Consider the following 15,163-nt stretch of genomic DNA (forward strand, 5'->3'; position numbering starts at 1 on the left):
AACTCTTTTATCACGTGTGCAAAACACAAACAGGCGCACCAGAAGGAAAATGCCCACAGATAAGGTGGAATTACTGAAACTGAAAGCAGCCAACCAGCATATATTACTAGGAAAATCGATGCTGCTAGAAATAAACTCATGGACATAGAAAGCAAACTGTGGTTAGCAGGCAGGAAAAGGGGGGTTAACAGATACACATTAATAAATATAAAATAAATGACAAGGACCTACTATATAGCACAGGGAACTATATTCAATTTCTTGTAATGAGTTGTACTAAAAACAATCTAAAACATATGTAGATACATATGCATATGTTTATAACTGAATCTCTGCTGTACATCTGAAACTGACATTCTAAATTGACTACACTTCAATAAAAAATAATTTTAAAAAATAAGTAAAAATAAAAGCAACGCCATTTAGAAAAAATAAAAGAATACTCTGATCCCCTTAGCTGTAGGTGCTGGAGAATTCTGGTTACAAACACCAAGTCCACTGGATCACTCCAGCACTGGCTGTCACTCTTTCTGACCATCAGAGAGTCACTTGGCTTCAGTGAGTTTACTTTTCTCTTCTGTGAAAGGCTTCAGTTGCAACTAACGATGTATAGAATCTCATCATTCACAAACCCAACAATTAAAGAGGACTTCCCATGGGCCAGGCTCTGGAAATATGAAAATATAGGGTCCGAGATATATTCATGGGTAGAATAAATTTATGCCATAAAGACATTAATTCTTCTTGCTTTGATAGTCAGATTCAATACAATTCTGTTTAGATTTCCTAAGAGATTTTTTATGGGTAACAAGATAATTTATGGTCAGGAACAACCAAGAAACTTCTTTAGAACCAGCACTGGGAAGGGGTGGATAGGTCATTCATTTCCACTGGTCTTTCTGAAGTGATGAAAACGTTCTGGAATATTAATGGTTGCACCACTGTGAATATGCTAAAGCTGCTGAATTGTAGCATTTATGTGGGTGGACTTCATGGTGTGTGAACAATATCACAATAAAGATGTTAAATGAAAAAATATTTCTTGACAATTATTTTTCCCTCTATACAACTAGTCTGCCCCACAATTTAAGAAGAACAAAAAAACCAAAACAAACCAAATTTTGCCAGGAGCTCTTTAGGACTGCAATGTCCCTGAGTCTACAAAGCCTCTGGTGGTGCTGTTCCTGTTAACACACCCTAGCTGGATTGGGCTAGTTAGGGACTGTAACTATTTTTTTAACATCGACGGTCACACGTTTCACCCTGGGAGAGGGAAGGATGGAGGATGTCACAGCCTCATGCCTTCAGCTGATTTTTAACTGAACCAAGCCTTGCTTTCAACACTGTAATCCCTCTCATTATAAAAACAGTGACATCATCAAGCACCGCCATCATAACACGTGAAAGTGTTCAAGATACTTACCTGGGGCAGAAACACTGAGGGAGGAGACGGAAGCTCTCTCAGCACTGACGCTCCCTTTTACCGACTCCACCAGGAGAAGCTGGGGTTTACAGCCGGAGGCACTCAACTGGGGGAGCAGCGCAGACGCCACTGAGCTGGTCCCCAGGGAGAGGGAAAGGGAGAGGAGGGCAGCCCCGGGGTCGCGGGGCAGGGAAAGACGGGGGGGACGCGGGCTATAGCCCCGCTCGGAGGCCAGCCCCAGCCCCAGCCGCCCGACCCATACGGGTCCGCAGACCCCGCCATCCCGGGACACAGCCCGCCCAGGAGCGGGGACGGGCCGGCGGCCGAGGAGAGGCAGCCCGGGAGGAGAGAACTCGCGGGTGGGAGAGGGGAAAGGGACGCCAGCCACGGACACAGGGGAGCCCGGCTGGGGCGAGAGGCGGCAGGTGCACACCTGGCCCTGGACAGCTGTGGCCGGGGCGCCGGGGCAGGAGCAAATGTCCTACCGGGCGAAAGAGCTGAGCAGCTTTTGGGGCCGATCCCCGGCTCGGAGCTGGAGCTTCCAACCCTCATTCCAGCTGGCAAAGACTGCGCATGCGCAGGAGGGCCAGCGATCCTCTCCGAGTTCTGTGAGAGAAGGTGGGGAAGCAAGGGACGGAGAAGATTGGAGGAGGACGGGAGAAGGGGAAAAGTGGAGGAAGAGACATGGACAGGAGGAGCAGAGAGAAGGCAGGGATCTGGAGGGTGGAGGAGAGTAGCAGAGATGGAGAGAAATAGTTTTAACTCTGGGGGCATCCTGAAGGAGGCAACAGTCCTGCCTCTGCACACTTCTCTAACCCTTTAAGGCCCGCAGCACATATTTTACCTCCCTGGTCCAGCCCTCCACCCAAGGCCTCTGCAGAACCCCTATGGGGATCACACCCGTTGCTCCCAAGTGGAGCTGGGTTTCTCTTGCTCTGGGAACCAAGCACCCGCAGGTGTTGTCGCTCAGAACTACCTTGGAAAGAGTACATATTCCCCTTTTACACGCTGGGACACAGACAGGCAAGATGTCTGCCTTACCTCCACTGTCCCAGGTGTTGTGCTGGCGGGGAGCGGGAGGTACGAGGTCAGATCCGAGAAGGAGCATGCTGCCTGAGTGTTGGTGCATAGTCCCCATCCTTCCAGGGTAAACCACACCCCACCCTCGGGGAACCATCAAGGGCACACAGTATGTCCCTGGGTGTGGGATAACTGCCCTCAATTCCAGTGCCCAGCTTGCTAGGAAGATAGGAGTGTTACTGAGTCCAAATTCATTCTCCTTAGTGCAGGACAGGCCAGTAAGTTGGGAGACCAGGTGTTGGGGCATGGAGTAGCAACTTTCTGTAGACCTAGATGGCAAACTAATGTCCTGGAAAACCATCTCCCCAAGTCAGAATTCAGGCTCCTTTCCTACGTGCTTGGTTGTTGCAATCTTCTTGGTGTAGGAATTCTTTGTTGTTAGAATCCTTTGTTCTTGCAGCTATCTGCCTGGGTCAGATCCCTGTAAACCTCCAACAAAACAAACGTTATTTTCTATTATGTAACTTGTTATCTTTATATGAATGGAAAAGTGTTAAATATCCTTAAAGGTCAGAGCATTCAAAATAGGCTCTCCTGTATATTTTAGGCTCTAGGCAACATTGTTTTACAAGCAAGATGAAGCCTAGGAGACAGAGCACAGGGTTACAGTCAAAGGAAAACATCTAATATGGAGTCAGATTTGTTCATTTCTATTACCAGGGCAGAAGACACTTGAGGTTTTAAATCCCTTTAAGTTAAAAATAAGTAATACTTTAAAGGAATTTACATACATAAGTCGGAATGTGCATAGCATATCTGCAAAACACACAAAGGATTGTAAACAGTGGCATCTCCAGGGAGGGCTGAAAGAAGAGAAGATGAGGGAAAACTTCTTTCACTTGTGTATTTTTGTGCTCTGTTTGAATTTTTTTAACCACATGCATGTATTTCTTTTTCAGTTAAAAAAAATGTGTAATGGAGCAAAGGAGTAGCAAGCTCAGCAAATACAGCAGCCATGGAATCACTGAGCCATCAATTTTGATTTTAGCCAGGAAGCATTTATTGACTCTCTCCTATGTGCCCAGTGCTGTTTTAAGACTTCTTTTATTTTTTTTTTTATAAAATAATAAAGTGCTATTCCTCACCCCTGCCCATGGCTGGTGGAAAACCAACTGAGTTTTTATTGAGTTGTTTTCCAAGAAGTAGAGATCAGTTATAAACAGAACACATCTTCAGGGCAAAACAGGCGGAGTGGTTTTCCAGCAGGCTAGATAGCTATGAAGGGTTTTCAACAGAGGCACCCAGACGCTGAGAGAGAAAGCCTCCAGGACCCTACGAAAAGCTGCCCAAACTGCCTTCTCCATGGCACTACTGAAATAGGAAAGAAAAAATCTGACTCCATACTAGATCTGTTCCTTTGACTTTAACCCTGTGCCCTGTTTCCTAGGCTTAGTCTTGTTGGTTCTGCACCTTTTGTAAAACAATGTTGCCTAGAGCCTGAAATATACAGGAGAACCTATTCTCAAGGCTCTGAATTTGAAGGATATTAACACTTTTCTATTCACATAAAGATAACAAGTTACAGAATAGAAAACAACATTTGTTTGTTGGAGGTTTACACGGATGTGACCCAGGTGAAGAGCTGCAAGAACAAAGGATTCTAACAACAAAGAATTCATACACCAAGTTTGCAACAACCAAGCATTCCCACTTCCCATTTTTAATAAAAGAAGATCCTGAAATCTGACTTGGGGTGATGGTTCCTCAGGACATTATTCTACCATTTCTCAGCTGGCTTTCCAAATTAAAGTCGCTATTTCTTGCCCCAAAACCTGGTCTCCTGATTTATTGGCCTGTAATGCACGAGCAGAACAAGCCTGGACTCGGAAACACAGACATTGAAAGTACCCATTTGGTATATTAAATGACCTGCTTCTACTCATCTTCCTGACGTTTTATTCTCTTGAACACTCCTGCTATGTTTATGAAAAGCCTGTCATGTGGACACATTTCCACCTCTAGCCACTACCCTTCCAGGTAAGAACTGACGCCAAGAAGGCAATGGAAGTTGCTAGAAGGTATTACCTGGACAAAATAGAGCAGAAGTGGGTTCTGGCTGATGTTCAGGAGCAGGCTGGAACACCTGACAAGATGTTATAAGTACGGATAGACAGCTGGGCACCAAAGGAGAAGCTTCTAAACTTCCATGAGGGACGTGTTGGATAGGAAGTAAAAGTCCCAGACTATAGCTAGGATCCCATCACGAGCTTCCTGGGTGAGTCTGGGCAAGTAATTTAAAATCTCTAGGCCCGTGCTGTCCAACATGGGAGCCACCAGCAACATGCAGGATTATGAAGTTATTCTGTAGCCAGACAGAATTATAAAAAGACATTTTATTGCAAAGGCCCAGCAGGTATAATATTTAAAAACGTTATTGGTTATCTTGACCTAACGAGTTATTTTTGTATGTGTAGGTTTCTGTGGTTTGTAAGGCCTGTGACTAATGATTCCGTTACAGTGATGTATTTTGAAATTATAAGTTACTAGACACAGTATCCTCATATCACAGTTGAAAAAACTGATCCACATAAGCAAGGTGATCTGACTTATTAGTTATGAGCAGGGGCTCTTGGGCCAGCCTGCCTGAGTATAAATTCTCACTCTGCCTCCAGGGGGTTCTGTGTGAATCTTGGACAAATTATTGTTGTTTTTGTTGTCGTTGTTATTATTTGTGCCTCTTTTTCCTTACCTTTTAAGTAGCGAGGAATATGTGGACTCTATCTCCTACTGTGTTGGCAGGATTAAATGAGTAAACGTCTGTGCTGCCCACTTCCCTGGGTTTCAGCATTCTCCAGGCAATCAGTGCCAAACTCAGAGGCATTCTCCACTGTCTTCGTCAGTCTGGGATGCTGTAACAAATTACCGCGTGTCGGGTGACTTAAACAACCAGCATATTCCTTATGGTTTGGAGGCTGAGACTTTCAAGGTCAATGTATCCTTGAGAGGATTGCCAGCTCGAAGATGGCTGTCATCCCAATATCTTCATATCCCAGAGAGCAGAGAGAAGCAAGCACTCTGGGGGCTTGCATAAGAACACTAATCCCATTCATGAGGGCTCTACTCTCATGACCTCATTTTATCCTACAAATCACCTCCCAAAGGCCCCGCCTCGCAATACCATCACCCTGGGAGATGGGGTTTCGACATACGGATTTTGAGGGGATGCAAACATTCAGTCCACACATCGGCTAAGTCTCCCCAACATGCAGTCATCAAACCTGTAGCTAATTTCAAAGTAATATTTATGTCTCTCTGCCCATTTCCAATCCTACATCCACTATCACTGAAGCCCTGTTACATTTTATTCCTTATTTTTCTGGTAGAGATTTAATTGATTCCTCTAACTCCAATGCTCCCCTCGCTCCAGTCTGCTTAACAGCCCTGCCAGGTAAGTCTTCCTTAAAACACCTTCCCATTTCACCTGGTTGTTTTTTAGGTGTAAATGTCAGAATCCTCTCCACACCCCATCCTATACCTTTAATCCGTTACACTACGGCCCACTATGTTATTTTCCTTTTACCAATGTAAGAATTTTCCATAAGCTTAAGAGCTTAAACCAGCACAGATTTATCAGCTTATGGCTGTGGAGGTCAGAGATCCAACACAGTTCTCACTGTGCTAAATTCAAGGTAGCAGCATGTTTCCTTCCTTCTAGAGGGTCTAGAAGAGAATGTTTCCTTGTTGTTGTTTTTTTTTTTCCAGTTTCCAGAGGTAACCCACCTTCCTTAGCTTGTGCCCCACGACTTCCTCCATTTTCATGGTCAGCAGCCTTTCTGAACATTGCTCTATGGCTACACCTCCCTCTGATTTTAAACTCAGCTGGGAAATGTCCTCCATTTCAAGGACCCCTGTGGTTACATTCGGCCCACCTGGACAATCCAGGCTACTCACCCTATTGTCTCATCTCAGGATCCCCTTGTCCCATCCCATTCAGGCATTATGAATGTGGCTGTGACACTCACCTTGTGTAACATTTCCTCTCATGAGCATTTTATGGTTCAAGGCACTTATGAATGACTTTTTGTTTTTCTTCCTTAGCCTTTCTACATTCAGTATGTCTGGTGAGATTATATGAATCCTTTTTATTTGTCCCCCTGCACTAATCTTTAATAATGTATCATGGGTTTAAAACGCTAACTGGTAGACAATTTAGAAGACAGAAATCCTCTAAGAATTTTGTCCTAAAATATCGGTCATGCATTTTGCCATGTACAGTAACATGTCACAGGTGGCTACCCTGTGGCCGGGGAGGGACATGATTCTGCCATCACACTCCCCTCATTCTCACCAATGTGCTGATCACCTGACCAAGGACCTATGCTCCCCGATTCGCTCACTTCCTCCTCCTTTCCATTGACTACCCTGTTCCCATCACTTCCTTCATTCAGCACATCAGGATTTCATGACCACATTCTTCTCTAAATGGAAAGGGTATCTTGAATCTAATGTCTGAAAACTCTTCTTACTGTATATGCACACACTGACCTTCACATAACCCCGTCCGGCTCTTTATTTTCCTAGAATCTCCCAGAGGAATCAGTTCCATGATGATGGTGATGATGATGATGATACTGACAATGATGACAGGGACCTCTCAAGGATTCTGATAAAGAGGGAATCAATAAAGGGAGGGAATCATTGCAAAATTGCCCCAGAGACAGGCTTAAATGTAAATAACTGCTATAGTGTTTAATGAAATTGACTAATATATAACTATTTTTAAAACTTTATATCACTGAATTTAAAATTTTAACGGGAATTCTCATTCACCAGTAACCAAGATTCAACTCTAGGACCAAAGTCTAAGGATTTTGATCTTCTAACAAATTGTCCACTAGCCTTTTAAACACGTGATCCTTTTAAAAAAATAGTGCTGGGCTGAAAATAAGCAGGATTCATATAATCTCACCAGACACAGTGAATGTGGAAAGACTAAGGAAGAAAAACAAAAAGCCATTCATAACGTCTTGAACTTCACGTCGCTCACAGGAGAAAATGTTAGCCAAAGTGAGTGTCACATCAACATGACGCCTGAGTGGGATGGGGAAGCTGATCTTCCTCATCAGACATTTATGCTGATTTGTTAGATGCCAACACAGTTTCCTCATTGGATTTGCTTCTAACAAGTATGGAAGAATTTACGTTCTACCAAAAGCAGTCTAAACATTTTCCCCTGCTGTCAGGTCTCTGGACTGAATGTCCCCACAAGAAGGACATGAATATGCTTCATAGGGAATTCTTCCTGAGAAGCAACAGGATTTTCGAGGGCAGAACTGCAGGCCCCCCATGGAGGGCTGGAGGAGGGCTACAGGGGGCACTGGAAAAACAGCAGGAGTGAGTTCAGATACTACCGCTCAGGTTGCCAAAGACAGCATTGCTATCTCTGAGGATATGACATTCTCCCAAAAGTTCCATGAGTGAAGGTACCTGTGAACACTAAGCAGGTTGTTAAGAAACAGCAGCACATAATTTGCGTCACAACTCAATTACAGTATGTTTTGATATTTGGAAAATAATTAGCCCATTGTCCTTTGAAACTGCAGCAGTAGCAATAGAAATAAAAAAGGCTGAGCCGTCTTGGAGACAACAATCAATAAACAATTCTAAATCTGCAGGATTCCTTGACGATATGCAAGCAATGAGCTAGATGTGTCTTGCAGATAGCTCTTACTGCAGGGCGCTGTCCTGCAAAGCATAGAACTAGTTTTCTCAGCAGACAGAGGGAACCAAGTCAAGATTCCAAATCTTGAGAGATTTACTATATGGCAGGAAAGATCACAAGTACATCCAGTCAAATATGAATAAATGTAATCAAATATTATCAAATGTGATTGGAGCACAGATGAAAAAGAAATTCCTTTCACCTGGGATCTAGAGAGACTTCTTCAGAAAATGTGGCTTTGGAGATGGCCAAAGACATGGGTGGAATTTTGGCAGAACAGGATGTAAGGAATTTTAAAACTGATTCTAAAATTCATATAAAAATTCAAAGGATCCCAAATATCCAAAACAATTTTGAACAAGAAAAACAAAGTTGGAAGACTTGCACTATCTGATTTTCAGCTTTTTTTTTTTTTTAAACTACAGTATTCAGAAAGTATGGTGTTGGTGTAAAACAGGAAAATAGAATAATGGAGCAGAATAGAATGTTCAGAACTAAACCAACACTTATATAGACAATTTATTCTCAAAAAGGATGCAGTGGAGAAAGGATCTTTTCAACAAGTGTTCCTGGAAGAATTAGAGAGTGATATGCAAAAAAAAAAAAATGAACTTTGATCCACACTTCACAAAATATACAAAAATTAACTCACAATGGATCATAGATCTTAATAGGAAATCTAAAACTACAAAACAGCTAGGAGAAAAAGCATAGGCTTAAGCTTTATAACCTTGGGTTTGGCAAATATTTCTTTGCTATGACACCAAAAGTATAATCTATTTTAAAAAGAAAGTGATAGAGTGAACTTTATCAAAATGAAGACTCTTCAAAGTTGTTCTAAACACTGCTAAGCAAATGAAAAGACAAGCCATAGACAGAAGCTATTTGCAGATCATATATCTGATAAAGGTCTCTCTTTGTATCTGATCCAGAATAAAGAGGTCTCAAAACTCAATAATAATGCAAACACCTGAATGAATAAATGAGACCAGAAAACACACTTCAGTAAAGATATCCAGATGGATAATAAGCATATGAAAAGATGCTGATTAAAGATGCCATTAGTCATTAGAGAAATGCTTTTAAAAACCACAGTGAGATACTAGTACACATACATACAAGAATGAATACGATTAGAAAGACCGACCTTACAAAGTGCTGGTAAGGAAGTAGAGCAAGCAGAGCTGATACACACCACAAGGAATTTACAATAGTACAACCATTTTGAAACAGTCTTTTACAGTTTCTTTAAAAAAGGTAAATACCTATCTACCATATAACCCAGATATTCCTCATCTGGTGCTTTAGAAAAGAAAAGCATATGTCCATATAAAGACTTGTAACCAAATATTCACTGCAATTTTATTTATAATAGCTCAAGTTGTAAATAACCCATGCATCCATCAAGAAGTAAATGGAGAAACAAATGATGGTCTATCCAAACACTGCTCACAACAAACTATTCAGTAAAATCTCAGCACTAAACAATACTCTGCTATAAGACAAATAAGCTATTAATACAGCAACACAGATGACTCTCAAAATAATTACACTGAATGAAAGAAGTCAGACAACATAGAGTAGATACTGCATGAATCCATTCATACAACGATGTTGAAAATGCAGACCAATATGTTGTGATGGAAAGCAGATCAATGGTTTCCAGGGGAAGAGATGGGGAGGGAGGGAGGGACAACAAATGGCAGGAGAGAAGCTTTGTGGGTGATGGGTTTGTTCAATCTCTTGAATGTGGTCATGGTTTCTTGGGGATATACTTATGTCAGAACTTATTAGCTGTACACTTTATACGTGTGAAAATTACTTTGCCAAGTATACCTCAAAGCTGTTTAAAGAAAAAAGGCACTTCAGTCCTGATCCACCTCAGCGCCTGATTGGAGCGACATGATCAGTCCCTCACCCTGTTTGCCTAACAGGAAGGTAGAAAACCTCTCACGGAAAATATCATATGGATTTTTCATTTGCAATGTCTGCCATGTAATAAAGAATTTCAAGACATGCAACATGTCAAGACTATATAACGGATAATATGAGAATAAGAAACATTAGAAAAGGATGCAAACCCCCAGGTGATGTAGGCATCAGAGTTACCAATAAAGGCTATAAAATACTTTTAATATATTCAAGAAAATAAGGAAATTATGGGAGAATAGACAACAGGGTAAAGACTTTCACCAGAGAAATATACTGGAATGTATTTTTAAGAGAAATCAAACAGATACTCGAGAACTGAAGCTTTCAGCTCTGGAAACAGATAAACAGAGCTAATTAGGATCCCTTTTAAGTAAAACTTTCAGTAATGCCAGGTAAAATACAACAACAAATGTAACACAGAGCTAACTATGGAAAGAGAAGTTCCCAGGTGACAATACAAAGAGGACACTTAAAGCCCAGAGTGGTAATCTTGTGAGCTGATGCCACCACACCCTGGAGGGAAGGGGTTTTAATCTGCACATAAATAGAGATACAATGTCCATTTAGGAAAAAGGGTCCATACCAGATGTAGAAGACTCTTCCTTTATATCTATATAGTCAGAGACAGAGATGTAAAGTGGCAGCAGAGGTCACAGTGACACAGGGCCCTGGGCCAAGGAGTGTGAACACCTCTGCAAGCTGGGAAAGGTAGGAAGACGAATCCCTCCCTAGAGCCTCGGTGTGGAATGTAGCCTTGGCCACACGTAGGTTTTAGCCCACTGACAATGACTTTGCACTTCTGCACAATAGAACAGTGAGATGATGAATGTGTATTGCTTTAAGCCACTGAGTCTGTGGTCCTTTGTTACAACAGCAAAAGGAAAGAAACTCAGGAACCAACATGAACATGAACCCCAAGCTGCCTGCTGTGCTGGCAAGAAGTTCTTTGTCTCTGAACCTGGGGGAGTCTCCTGTCTTCTGGCAGCATCCACAAACTACCTCATGCTAACTTGACAGCTTGCAGAGGGTTAAATCTTAACCCTGCACAGTTCTTGATATTTAGTTAATAAAAATGATGGTGTCATCATGGGTATTTTTCCATCTTTTAAATACCCTTCAGTCTTCTAATAAAGCTACCTCTAATTGAGAGACAGTGTAAATAGTTTTCAAACTTCATAATAAATAACTGTGGTTTTATTTGGTTACTTAAATTATGAGTAATAATATTCACATTAGTAAAAGTTATTAAAATCAACATTGTTTAATGAAAATATCATTTCTTTTTGCATGAACATGTATTAACTACAATAAATGTTCCATGCTTTGTTCTACGATTTACTGTTAGAGCCTTAAAGAAAAATATTTTCCTCAAAAATATTATGGCAAAGGGATTTCTTTTGGTGGAACAGTTCCTACATCAAATCTGGTGCATGGCTCAGGCCACTGGGAACCTAGAGATGATAGATATTAGGAGGCATTATAAACACAAAATGATTTTTAAAGGAATTAAACAACTGGATGTGTGAAAACAAAGAATCTGAGAATATTCTAGTGAAATAAATGTATTTTTCAGCTTAAGCAAGACACTGGGTGAATAAATCTAAAATGAAAAAACCACCCAGAGATCAGCAGTGAGTCATGCATGCAGTGTGACTGATCAAAACCAAGTTGTTTCCAAACCAGTGTGCAGGCTTGATGCCTTCATGAATCAAGTCTGTGTGGCACCAGGCCATCTCGAATACATGTTGATGAGGTATTTATAAGCCCTTCACCATCCCAGCACAAAGCCCACACATGAGCCACAAGACCATCACCTACACATCTGCAAAAGACACAGCATGGTGTATAGAACTTTTCTTGTTCAGTAGCCGGTGGCAGGGCACTGTGAGCAGACAGAGATACAGGGACACAGAGACACAGAGGCACTTCCCCTCACTCAGCTGATAACCTTCCGTGCATTCCTGGGGACAGGATTGTCATAAAATGCACCATGGATTGATCCTCCTCCTAGGAAAGGAACGGTAGGTCTGTCCTCAGGTTGGAGCAAGGGTGGCCGGAGGATCTCAGAAGAGCTGTTTCAGCACAACCAATAGAATTTTCGGCCACCGTGACCACAAGAGACAGGTCTCCTGCCATCCCGGTAGGCACTTGGGCTCCTGACAAAAGCTGGGCTCAGTAAAGGCTTGAGTAGAAGGCACAGACCTGAGGGATACCCCAGCAAGAGACAGGAGGTAGGGCCTGGTTTATACTGCTCTGGGTGTATCCCAGCCTCATCCGAATACGAAATCAGAAATTTGCAAAACAGCAGAGCTGGGATGGATCATCTACTCCAGACTCCTCACATTATAGTTTAAAGGGTGGCAGCCCTGGGAGGCAAAACAACGTGCTAAAGGCGGAACGTGGAAGAGGCAGCGCGAGATAAAATGCACCGTGCCAACCCCTGTTCAAGGATGCTGACACTGAGTGTGGGGCCAAGGTTTCCAACGAGGAGAATGAGACAGTGTAAATACTTTGTTCCCCCCAAAACCCCAAATATTTTTTAATGGCACAAAACTCACCTTAACTAGCTCTCTTCTGAGGGCGCTCTCTTCTGCTTCTTCGTCTTTCTGTCTGTCTCCATTTCTCTCTCTCAGACAAAAACACATACAATTTTGTGAAAGGGGACTTCCTGCCATACAAAGACAAAATTCATATCTTCAAAAAGACACCTGACAAAGCACGTTTCTCAATTCAAGTCTTTGTGTGGGGTCTGGGCAACTGGCTTATTTTCTAGAACATTCGGTGGTTCGAAAATCAGATCATCTTCCCCAAAGGAAGAGTTCTGGTCCGTGTTGATGAAGTTAGGGATGTCACATTTCATGAGCAAGTTCGGCTCCTCCTCTGGCCACCTGCTGCTTCTGATGGCTTCCTGGAGCCGAACATCACTGTCAAGGGCTATGGTTGGGATACTAGCTTTGGCCTTGTCGAAGTGGCCCACTTCATTGACGTAGCAGTGAAAGATGGACCTAGATTCGTCATTGACCTGCCAGAGATCATCTGGGGCACCAGCGGTCTCCCAAAGTCTGACACAAATCTGTTCAGTCTGAATCTGTTCTCGGGAGACTCTGCATTGCTATAAAGAAAACCAAAATAAAATATCGCTCACACTCTAGCTCGGTGACCTGAAGAATCATAGTTTTTGCCATCTACTGAGAGCAAACCCCTGCAGAGAGCATGCTGACAAGCACTGGAAGTGAAAGACATCACTTCTGAACACATACAATTACACCAAAGGCAAAAGTCTCAAGTGAGGACCCTTTTACAATCCTGAAAAGACATCGCTCCCTGAGAATCCTCAATATTGGTGTCTCGCACACCAGTGTTTATCAGTGGGACAATCAGATCATCTTCATCAGATTTAGTTAAAGTGCTTCTTAAAATGCAGAATTCTGGTGTGCGCACCCTCAGAGTCTCAGAGGTAAGGACGGGTAGTCTGTATTTTCATAGCCACCAAGATCACTAAACATGCTCAGGTTTAGCACAGCGGTCTACATCGGGTCACCTGAGCATCGACAATGATGTCTCATGTGGTGGGGTGGCCATGTGTGTCAGGGTGCTGTCCTACCCACGTGACTCCCCTGATTCTCAAAACTCACAGTGCAGCCCCATTGGGCAAGAAATACCACCATTTCACAATGCATACTCAAGGCGCCCGACTGACAGATACAATCAGTGATAGGAGAGGGGACAAAACTCAGCTTCCTGATACCTTCTTTCACTTACTGTGGGACAAATGATCAATTCAATGGTAATAAATTAGTGAATGAGTGAATAAGATGACTCGTTAGTCCCACGAGTGCCTGGAAGAGCGAGCCTGGGCACACTGAGAACCGTAACAGCCCATCTACTTAATTGCCATCCTCCCCAGATCTATGTAAAGGTTACTACCATGCAGGCAGTGTCTCCTGAAGGGCAAGAATCATGTCTGAACACACTCTCAAATCCAGAACAGAACCTGACAACAATTAGGCTCTGGAGTCTGTGTTTAGCGAGTGTGGAATCTCAGTGATGCCAGCTCTTAGACCTTGCCTTCCCATCCCACCCCTCATGATATGGCCCCTAAGACCAGTTCCTTCATGGCTGGGGCCACGGAAACCATTTACAGGACTGGAAGAATCTGATCATATAAACCATCCCCCAGATTATCATCAAGTGTCACCTGCATTTCAGGGATCAGTAATTCCAGAAGCTTTGCAGTTCAGGCAGCTGAGGGATTTTTATATCAGCTCTGTCTTCTACTGTGACTGCCTGGGTCACATCCGACAAGGAATTCTCAAAAGCCTGAGCTTTTCCTTTCAGGAATAATCTAATTAACAAATCTCGCTGACCACTCAACCATTGTGATGTGAAGATCAATGATTTACACAGGAGTACAACATTCACTAGGTCGTGGATTTAGAATCAGAGAAAAATCATTTGAGAAAGATTGACAGAATTTAGCTTTAATGCAAATTTAAGTATTCTTACCTTTCAGTAAATCATCTTCCCCTACTTATCACTTCACCCAAGTTTAAAAGATATTTGAGAACAGGGATGTGTGTGCCAGCAATCTGTGACCCAATAACCTAAAATGTCACCTAGGAAAAAGAGAGGAGTAACACATTTTTAAAAAGCATGGTGAGGATGGCGGGGCCATCCCCCAACTCCACACTAAGGAGCTCTGAGTAATAGCTTTCCTGCCTGCCTGGGGCATCAGCTGATGTGAAAACCCACCCAGAAAACTCACTGTCCAGCAGCTCTTCCGTAACACAGGCTACACTTCCTCAGAATTAAGAATTGGGTCAAGTAACCCCTTCGCTGAAGAATAAAGACAAAGGAGAACAAGAGGTTTCTGCCCCTCCCCAGGGGAGAGCCCAGACCTTGGGCTGCATGCACTGCGCCCACCTCCCAGGAGAAGAATTAACTGGAGAAGGGCGTTCTGCGAAACTGGGGCAGCAAAGTTTGATATGGGAACAAATTGACCAGCTGGCCAGGGACAGCCCCCTTCGTCGCTGCCTTGGCAGCTGCCTCCGCCCCCTCAGCACAAC

General features: G+C 42.9%; 1 long non-coding RNA gene across 2 annotated transcripts; it reads right to left on the minus strand.

Annotated features, from left to right (window-relative positions):
- Positions 1-1,480: 1,480 nt before the first annotated feature.
- LOC141574162 (uncharacterized) lies at positions 1,481-15,063 on the minus strand. Of its 2 annotated transcripts, none has more exons than XR_012500839.1 (5): positions 14,604-15,063; positions 12,656-12,765; positions 6,989-7,106; positions 5,193-5,352; positions 1,481-2,139 (listed from the first exon to the last, which is right to left on the minus strand). It is a non-coding gene; the product is annotated as an uncharacterized LOC141574162 (long non-coding RNA). The 2 variants fall into 2 exon arrangements; XR_012500838.1 differs by having other exon boundaries at positions 12,656-12,723; positions 14,604-14,670.
- Positions 15,064-15,163: the final 100 nt, after the last annotated feature.

Source organism: Camelus bactrianus, chromosome 20, assembly GCF_048773025.1.
Source record: "Camelus bactrianus isolate YW-2024 breed Bactrian camel chromosome 20, ASM4877302v1, whole genome shotgun sequence".
NCBI classification, from domain to species: Eukaryota; Metazoa; Chordata; class Mammalia; order Artiodactyla; family Camelidae; genus Camelus; species Camelus bactrianus.